This window comes from Rhineura floridana, chromosome 4 (genome assembly GCF_030035675.1).
Source record: "Rhineura floridana isolate rRhiFlo1 chromosome 4, rRhiFlo1.hap2, whole genome shotgun sequence".
In the NCBI taxonomy this organism is placed as follows: domain Eukaryota; kingdom Metazoa; phylum Chordata; class Lepidosauria; order Squamata; family Rhineuridae; genus Rhineura; species Rhineura floridana.
In genome coordinates, this window is record NC_084483.1 from 40,038,635 (window position 1) to 40,048,100 (window position 9,466).

The following is a 9,466-nucleotide window of genomic DNA, read 5'->3' on the forward strand; positions in this document are numbered from 1 at the left end:
ACAGAAAATAAAAGAAAAAGGTGGGTATCTGAGCCTGCTAGTGGCCCAAATGGGCAATAGGTGGCATGGCAACCCTAATACACAAGGACAATTAAAGAACAAGAATTAAGAATGTGAAGAGATATTCTTAAAATGAGAGAGTGAAAAGAGAAAAAGGATGGAGAGCTTTCTCCCTTACAAACTCCCCTCAGATAATTCAGGGGTACTGACTGAATGGATTCTGTGTATTCATCACTCCTGAGGGGAACAAAGGAAAAGCTAAGTGCCTACCTCTGTCTTAAAGTTGGGATCGACTTGAAGGCTGTCTATTTCCATTTCACTGAGAACCACAACCTAGGGAAAACTATAGGCAGGGCAAGGATTACAACCTGGGGGAAGGGGGCAGGTAGCACTTATTTGATACAATGATAGTAGTGGAGGCTGGTCGGCTAGGGTGAATGGGGCACTGCCTTGTTAACCTCAGCCTTCAGCCAGCTCTTTCACCTGCCTGCCTGCCTTCCTACTTACAACCAGCCCAGGGTGTCGCATTAGCTGTCACTTTCCTCCTCCTTAGGCTCAATGTTGCCCTTGTAGACCTTGGCAGTAGTCAAAATAAGAATTAGTTAGATCTGCTCATCATTGGCTCTGGCCTCATTGACTGTTGGCCTGCCTACTTTGTGCCCTATTGGTCCCAACGGGCACCAGGCACCCCTGGCTTATAGTATGCTCCATTTCTATGCATGCCAGAAGGATGCTTTGATCAATGAGCTGGCCCACGTGCCTAAAAGGCTTCAAATGTGGGACCACTGATGATGGCGTGGCCTGCAAGTTGACTTCTCATAATGAGAACAATAGTATGCCAAGAGAAAAGATAGCTGCTGTTCCTCACTATCAGCCCAGTTGTGCAACATGGTGGGCCAATGAAGGGTAAAGAATAGGGTGGCCAGTGCCATGCATCCTGCTTTACATTCTTCTGTTCAAAGGGCTGTCTGGTCCAAGTCTGGTTTAAAGATAAGTATAATAAAAAGGGAAATCAGGGGACTTGAAGTTGCTCATCAACAGTGATAGCAGATCGAGCAGTCCTCCAGCCCACCTTGTTACAGTCTTCTCCACTATGATGAGATCTATTGTATTTTCTATTTAAAATGTGGCAATTATTTCTGCATTTGCAGCTATACCTATATATGCCTATGCAAATGTTATGTAAATATATGTCCTTTGGAGGGGGGGTTATGAATTTCCTCCTTTTTGGCAATGCATAAGTGGCCACCTTACACAGGAAGCTGGATTTGATATATACATGGCCATAACATAGCCTTCTGCAGCCTCCCTGGATGTTTCTTGACAGTGAATGCAAGCATTTGCTTTTTTCTCCTACTTCAGATTTTTGTTTGAAAGGCATGCTGCTTTGAAAGAATCAGAAGAGAGGGAGAGAGTGCTAATTTAGTGTTCTATTGCTGAGCTGCCTGATGGGAATATGTGGGAAGAGGAGACTGCCAGTAGAATGCAAAGAGATTTGAAAAATGACCTGGTATTACCAAGCCGATAGTGCACATTGTCAGGAGTGCTGGCATTACAATAAATCAACCTGTCCAACATCAAGGGTCAGCTGCTGGGATATGGGAGCATTTTGCCCAGTCTGCTAAGAAACAGACCATTCATAGTGTAACACTTAGCCATGTGATAATACTATAATCACACTAAAAAAATTATCTGTGTAAAAACAAAATCTTTTGTTTTAATGCTTCCAGCACTCGGCAAACCTTTGTGTCAAAAATCAAGGGGGGGGGATTCCATTCAAGATGCAAATTTTGAATATATTTGCAATTAATTCTGATGAGCAACAATCTTTTAGGAGAACTAGAGAGGTACTGCGCAGAAAATTCATCAGTGCAATATTTGAAGAAATTGCAGCCCACAAAATTTTCCTGCAAGACAAAATGACTTAATCTGCTACACTTGTGTCTGAATTGCTTCTATTCAGTTTCTTCTGCATAAATCTACAGTCTCCTGGCAAATACTCAGTTGATTTCCTTGACCATAGCTAGAGTTTGTAAACTTTCACCTTTCTTTTTAGAAAATAAAAATGCAACTCCTTCATCAAGCTGGGTTTGTAAAAATAATGTACAGACTGTATATACAATAGGCAAAAGTCTAATTTGCAACTTATCTCAGCAACATCACTCCAAGATTTTTGTCTTTTCTCAGAGTGAAACATGAGAGATTAGAATGTTATTATCATTGTTAGTTGTTAAGAATTATAATGGAACAATGGTTTCCTCACCCTTGGAAAATAGACCATTAGTTATTCATATTTCAGTGTAAATGAAGGAAACAGAGGTCCAGATGTATTTGGGGAGGTCCCTTTAGCACCAGATGTATAAAGAAGGGTGAGGGAATACTGTATGAAGGATGAGTATGGATCATAAGGTCTTGTTTTTAAGGCAATCTTTTTGTTTTAATGCTTCTAGCACATGTTGCTTGTACCCTGGTGTTTTGTGTCTCCCTTGCCCCTAAATTATAGTCCCTTCCCACCAGCTTCTCAGATATCCATCAGCCGTAATTTGGGTCTGTTGGGAAGCCACAGCTGTAAGGCTTGGGAGATTTTGTGTTGAGCTGTGCCTTTTGTCATTGGAAATGATGCAGATTTTTTAATTGGTGGACAAAGGGCTCGTCCAAATGACTGTTTAATCAGCAATATGATCACTTTGTGTCTTCATTAATTTTCCATGGTCCATATGACGTTGCACGTTTTCGCAGATGTTATAGCATTTAAATCCGCATCTGCAGTATCGCAAAAAATGCGATTTCCTTTTTTTAAACCAGGAATCACCCCCTTCAACATAGCGCTAGGATGCAATACCCCGGACTTTAGGGATGTAGGCAGTTCATGGGCGGTCCTTGGGCATTTCCCCACAACCCTTCTGTCATTCCCGTCCAATCACTTTTGCGCATGTGCGCGAATGTCTGGGGGAAGAAGCCCGGGAAAAGTGAACCAATCAGGAGCGGAGCTGGGAAAAAGCGAGAAGAAGTATGGATCCTCTCCGCTGCGTGTGCGGGTGCAAAAAAAAGGGTTGTTTTTATATCGGCAAAGAGCGAACAAACAGGCTAGTGGGGACTGTCAGATGACAAAGCGCATATGGAAAACATGGATTATCAAGGTCAGTTTGGACGAGCCCAAAATCTAGCAGCATGTGTGGCTGGAGGGTCCCCTTTTGAGTTCTGTGTGACCTGTGCAATTTGTCATTATGTAAAATTGTCTGTGTGCAGTTCATGAAAGAAGCAGCGTGGCCGTGATGGCAGGAGAGAGAGATCCCTAATCCTTCTTCTGTACTCTTGCTGCTTCTCTATCAGCTTCCCCAAATCAATTCTTCCCCCTCAAACAACACCAATTAATTTTGCAATCCAATCAGTAATTCTATCACCTCAAAACAGAGACTCAATTATCTTCCCTTAACACAGACAATCCCCAGCAGACACTCATCATTAATCATGTTCAGGTTCCCTCAAGCCACTTCAAGCACTAGCTATTTACAAGGTTTTGGTGTCTGTGCCTCTACTTCCCTAGTGTCCTGCTGCTTCCCACCTTGGCCAAGTTTTCCTTTCTTTCACCACATCTGCTCTCTTCTAGTCCTGAGAGAAGAGGGCACCAGCAGGAAGATTTCTCTAGTGAGTAGTAAATTCTGTCATTATATATATCAGTAGCCCCTTCTGCCTCTCTGATCTGTGGCTCACCAGGATTAAACTCATCTCCCTTGCTAATCTTACCTGTTATCCTGAATGCTGGCTCCTTCAAAATCTTAGAACCTAGCTATTTCAGAATCCCATAACAACCTCTCACATTTTTTTTGTGGCACATGACATAAAATTCCTTTGGATTGGCATGGCTATACAGGTGTAATGTTGCATGCACAGTGTTCATGACCAAGGAACACCCCCCACAAGCTTGCAATTCCAGTAGAAAGAATTGTATGTGTATAGAAAATGCATCCTTCTGAATAGGGAGGGCCCAAAGTGAAATATGGACACTGTGAGTACAGGATGCTAGATTAGATGGGCATTTGGCCTGATCCAGCAGGGCTCTTCTTATGTTCTTGGTCACATCCACACTATACATTTAAACCACTTTTATACCACTTTTACAGTCATGGCTTCATCCCAAAGATTCCTAGGAACTGTAATTTGTTAAGGGTGCTGGGAATTGTAGCTCTGTGAGGGGGACTCTCCTAACAATTCTTAGCATCCTTAACAAACTACAGTTCTCAGGATTCTTAGGAGGAAACCATGCCTGTTATAGTAGCATAAGAGTATGTTAAATGTATGGTGTGGATGTGATCCTTATGCCTAAATGCCCCAAGGAAGATAATTCTAATTTTTAACATAAATCCCCATTGTTTTTATCAGGGCTTACTTCTGAATAAGCATGGATAAGAGAGTTGCTTATATGCAAGAATGCTAGCAAAGAAACTCACCAAGGTCTGCTGTTTTATTTTTTTACATAACAGACATAATTAAACTATCCAGGTGCCCTCCAGATATTCTGGCCTACAACTTCACTCCCATCTAGGGTTGCCAGGTTCTTGGCCTGAGACTGATCCTGTATATTTAGGAGAAGAGAAAGTCAGCCAAGTGCAGGTGTTCTTGCACCTCTGTAATGGGAAAAACAGGCCAAGAGGTCTTCTGTATCTTTAAAAGTTGTGGAGGGGAGAGAGAGAATTCCACCTTGTGGTTTTTCCCATTACAGAGTTGCAAGAACACCTGCATTTGGCTGACCTTCTCTTCTCCTAAAGATACAGGATCAGGATCAGGCCACAGACCAGGCAACCCTACTCCCATCAGCCCTGACCATTAGCTGTGCTGCCAGGAGCTGGTGGAATTCTAGTTCAAAACATATGGAGAGCACCAGGTTAGAAAAGGCTGGTTGGAACCATTGGTTTACTAACCTGTTTTCTGCTTATGGTTACAAAATAGTAAGTAACGCCAAGCCTGCCATTTAAAGCAATAATAAATCTATGTCTCACTCATTCTTTCTTCCACACATCTAGGAGGCTCTCAAGATGGAAAGAGATACCACAAAGAGATCTAAGACTGGATCTCCCAACATTCATTTCTTGACTTCAAAGTAGCCATTGGGTGAGACAGGAGAGCTAATTTGTTTAGAGCAGCATTACCCACACTTTTTTGATCCAATGCCCCTTTGCAAAATCTTTTTGTGCCCAACGCCCCCCTCAGATTAAGTATATGCCAATGCTTCCTATTCTTCATCCATCCATAAAATACACACAAGAAACAAATTGCAGATATAGGAGTTGTTTCTTATTTCACAAATCCTAAAAACATAAGCAAAAACTAATTAAGTCCACACAGTATGAACCAATAGAATACACTGTGTTACTTAACAACAAACTCATTCAGTTTATCGGCATTGTTTCGTTAAACAAGTTCATTTAAACATCACAGAAACAACGGGTAGCGAGTGTGTCCCATTCCTGAAGAAAACCAGCGAATAACTGACTGTCTGCGTCACCCATTTGCACATGGCACTCATCCGTTGAAAGAATGCGCCTTCCACCAATACACCCAGCTTATCAAACACTCTCTCGTGATTGGTTCCAATATCCCTCAAGACAGCATCGGAACGTTACCTAGTGCCAAAGCGTGGCTAATATTCCCATTCCTTGATATGACACTGGCCGCTATTCAGAATTTCTTTAAAGAGCACACACTATTTATAGTGTTATTTCTATGAATTGAGACATTCTAACTGGGGACAAAACAGTTAAAAAATTTATGATTTGTGTATTAAATAAAATTAAACTTAAATGCTTCAACTGTTGCATCAGACTGCCAAATGTCAACACCCCCCTAATGAACCCAAACACCCCCCTAAAGTTTGTAGTCACACCAACACCCCCCTGAAAGGCTTTAACACCCCCCAGGGGGGCACTACCGCCCACGTTGGGAATCGCTGGTTTAGAGAAATGGCAATGGAATGTGTGTTTAAGCCTCCCCCTGTCCCACACCATTTCTCTGTTGTAAATAACCCCACCCCACCCTATCCTACCCTATCCTGGAAAGCTGCTGGTGTTGCCCCAGTGCAGCTAATAGCAGTTTTGGGAATGATTTTGATACAGGGAAGGTGTGGGGCAAAGAACATCCCCAGAATCACTTTTCCTAATGAATTTGCACCCTTCCTTGCTGCTATGAGGAAAATAAATCAATATGAGGAGATCCAGTCATGGATCTTCCACATCATATCTATGGGTGGGTAAACATTTATTTCAGGATGGATGAAGTATTGAACTGAGTGGATCCCATTTGGTTCAATTGTCTTTTCTTCTGCAATAAATGCAGAGAGGAAGTACTTGTTTCCTTTTGTGGCATTAAAGGGTAGAGGGACTTACCTGTTTCAGATTGCATCAGGAGTTGGCAGCAAAAGTAAACATTGTAGACTAGATGGCCATCATTTTGCTTTTTCCAAAATGCCCCGATGCTGCTATGGAAATACGTTGTCATTGGGCTTAACTTTTTTTAATTACTGTAGTTTTACCTGCCTTGGTTTTTCTGTTTTTACTTGGTATTTTGTTGCTGTCTCATGATATTTATATTACAATAATATTGGTGCCTTGAGCACCATTTGGTGGGGAAGTCGGATATAAATTTAACAAACAAACAAATCTTTTGCATTTGCTGAAATTATTTATTCTCTGAAACTCTTAAAGGCATATGAATCATCTCTGCCTCCGGTCACTGTAGAACAGCCTTCCCCAATATGATTGCCTCCCAATGTTTTGGATTACAACTCCCTGACCATTGGCCATGCTGATTGGGGCTACTGGGAGTTGTAGTCCAAAAGAACTGGAGAGCAGCAGGTTGGGGAAGACTGCCCTAGCTTTATAGAGCCATGAATTACACTTGTGGCAGGCCTTATCTGCGTGACCAGTGTAACACACTATTTGCACAGATGTATTTGCTGGTTTTGTACATGTATTTGTAAAACATTTTGTGAATACACCTTAAAAGTTAAGGCTGCACCCACTTCAATGGGATTTACTTCTGATTAGGCAGGTAATAGGATTGCAGTATTAAATTGCGAAATGGCCTTTCAGTATTTGACTAAATAATACAACCTCTGATTATGACCCATGTATGTCCACACTTTTGAGTAGCTGCAATCAGTTCATGAACTTCGGGATTAATTATTTTAAGCTTTGTCTTTGAAGAATATTTTGAAAGACACAATGATCCTTGCAACATGTACTAAGTATTAATTTTCTCATTGTTATATAGTGCTTCTGACACAACAAATCAATCACATGGCGCTGAAGGGTTAACAGAGCCTAGGCAAGGCCAGCTAGGCTGATTAATTGCCTAATGAGGTGCAGGTAGCTGAAGAGCTGCAGCTGGAGACTTGGCCAGAGTCTGTAGGGGAGAAGCAGAAGAGATGAGATGATGGCAAAGAACAGGAAAGACTTTACCTCCAGGCTAAGAACAGCCACTGGGAAGGAAGGGCAGGTGTAAACTTTTCAGGCAAAATAAGGAAGAAAATCATGTGGGAAGCTGGGATCACATTAGGGATGGAAAGATGTGTCAATTTTGGTTCTCTTAGGGCTCATCCAGATGACTGTAAAATGTGTGACATGATCGCTTTGTGTTTTCATTATTTTTCGGTCGTCCATATGACACCGCGTGCTTTTGCGCATTTTCACGCGGTTAAATCCGCTCCTGCAATACCGCAAATCATGCGATTTGCTTTTTTAAACCGGGAATCATCCGCTGTACCTCCAGGCGCTCGGATGCAATACCGTGGACTTTACAGCTGTGGGCGTTTGATGGGCGGTTCTTGGGCAGTTCCGCATATTCCTTCCCTCATTCTCAGTCAATCACGTATTTCCACTGTTGCGCATGTGCACGAATGTCCGGGGAAAGCCCGGGAAAAAGGAACCTATCAGAGCAATGGTGTGGTGTTGTGGGGGTAAAAAAGCACATTTGTGCAGAAGCAGCAACATCGGTTAATTTTTAGCCAGCCTGCAAACTGGGCAGCTGCTCAGGGTGACATCTGCAATTGTGGTTGTTTGGAAACTTTTTCAAGAGAGAGAATATTTATCTTTGCCTAACCTCCACCTCCCACCCCTCACCCCCCTGCATCAAATGCCCTTCTTGAACGTATTGGTCTTTGCTTCCAGGCATCCAGAGTGGAGGGAGAGGGGGGCAGAAGAGAAATAGAGGCTTTCCTCTTGGATTACAGACACTCAAGCACCCTTAGTCAATTTCGCTTTCCTGCCTGCAAGGCTAGCTCTCTGAGTCTTGTCAATTTCAACCACAGCCTGCAGGTTCTCTCAGCCCAGCTGAGCTGAAAAGCATACAGTCGCTTTTGCAAAATATCGCAAATACAAGCAAAAACCCCACAGGAATTATTGGCATATAAGTGGTTTGCTAGAGCGTCTCAGCCACCCGCAACCATAGAGACTGGTGGTCTACCTTCCTAGACATGACACATCGTTACTTGCTGTTCTGGAGAAATAAGTAGAATTGCAATCATGTGTATCTCCAGAAACGTTAAAGGTAGAAAAGCATACATTCAGTTTTGCGAAATATCGCAAATACAAACAAACAAAAATACAGGAATTATAGGCATATAAGTGGTTTGCATGTTTCTTTTATCAGAGGGAACACTGCAAAGCCTGTGCTGGTCGCTTTAGCGCAGATTGACACAGCAGCACGTGGGGCTGTTTGCCAGCATTTCCTGCCCAAGCCAAGAGTGGCCACCCGTGGGGGGGCCTGTTTGCTTTCCTCAGGGGCAGCATTCCTGCCGCAGAGCTGCATAACGGTCTGGGGCTGAACCCTGCAGTGAATGAGCCCAAGGGTTATGGGGGGATTCGCCTGGCGATTACAAGCGCTGATCCCTTGCACTGCCCACAATCCCCCTGGATGGTCAGGGGCACCTGGAGACACCCCCCTGGCCGGCACTGCTCCAGAATGGTGAGCGACAAGGAACTCCATTACAGCCACTACTACCAAACCATCAGGAAATTTAAACTTTCGCACACGTACGTTCAAGTGCATGTGCCTTGTTGTGCTTTGTTGCAAAGGGGGAGAGGAGCATACGTCATATTTTTGTGGACCAATTGGCTGATAGGGGGGAGTGTTATGGGTGGAGCTGGGAAAAAGTGAGAAGAAGTACGGGTCCTCTCGCTGCGTGTGTGGGTGCAAAAAAGCGGGTTTTTTTTATTGGGAAAGAGCAAACAAACAGGCAAAGTGAGGACTGTCAGATGACGAACCGGATATGGAAAACGTGGATTATCCTGCTCCGTTTGGATGAGCCCTTACTTTCTACCTTTTCCAGACTTACATTCAGTTCTTCACATTTCTGCTGCAATTTGTGAGGTTTTTTTTAATCCTCATGAAAATCCCCCAGCATTTTAGTGTGAATTTCTACTAATAAGCACATTTTTGTAGGCAGTTTTGACGAATGCACACATTTTTA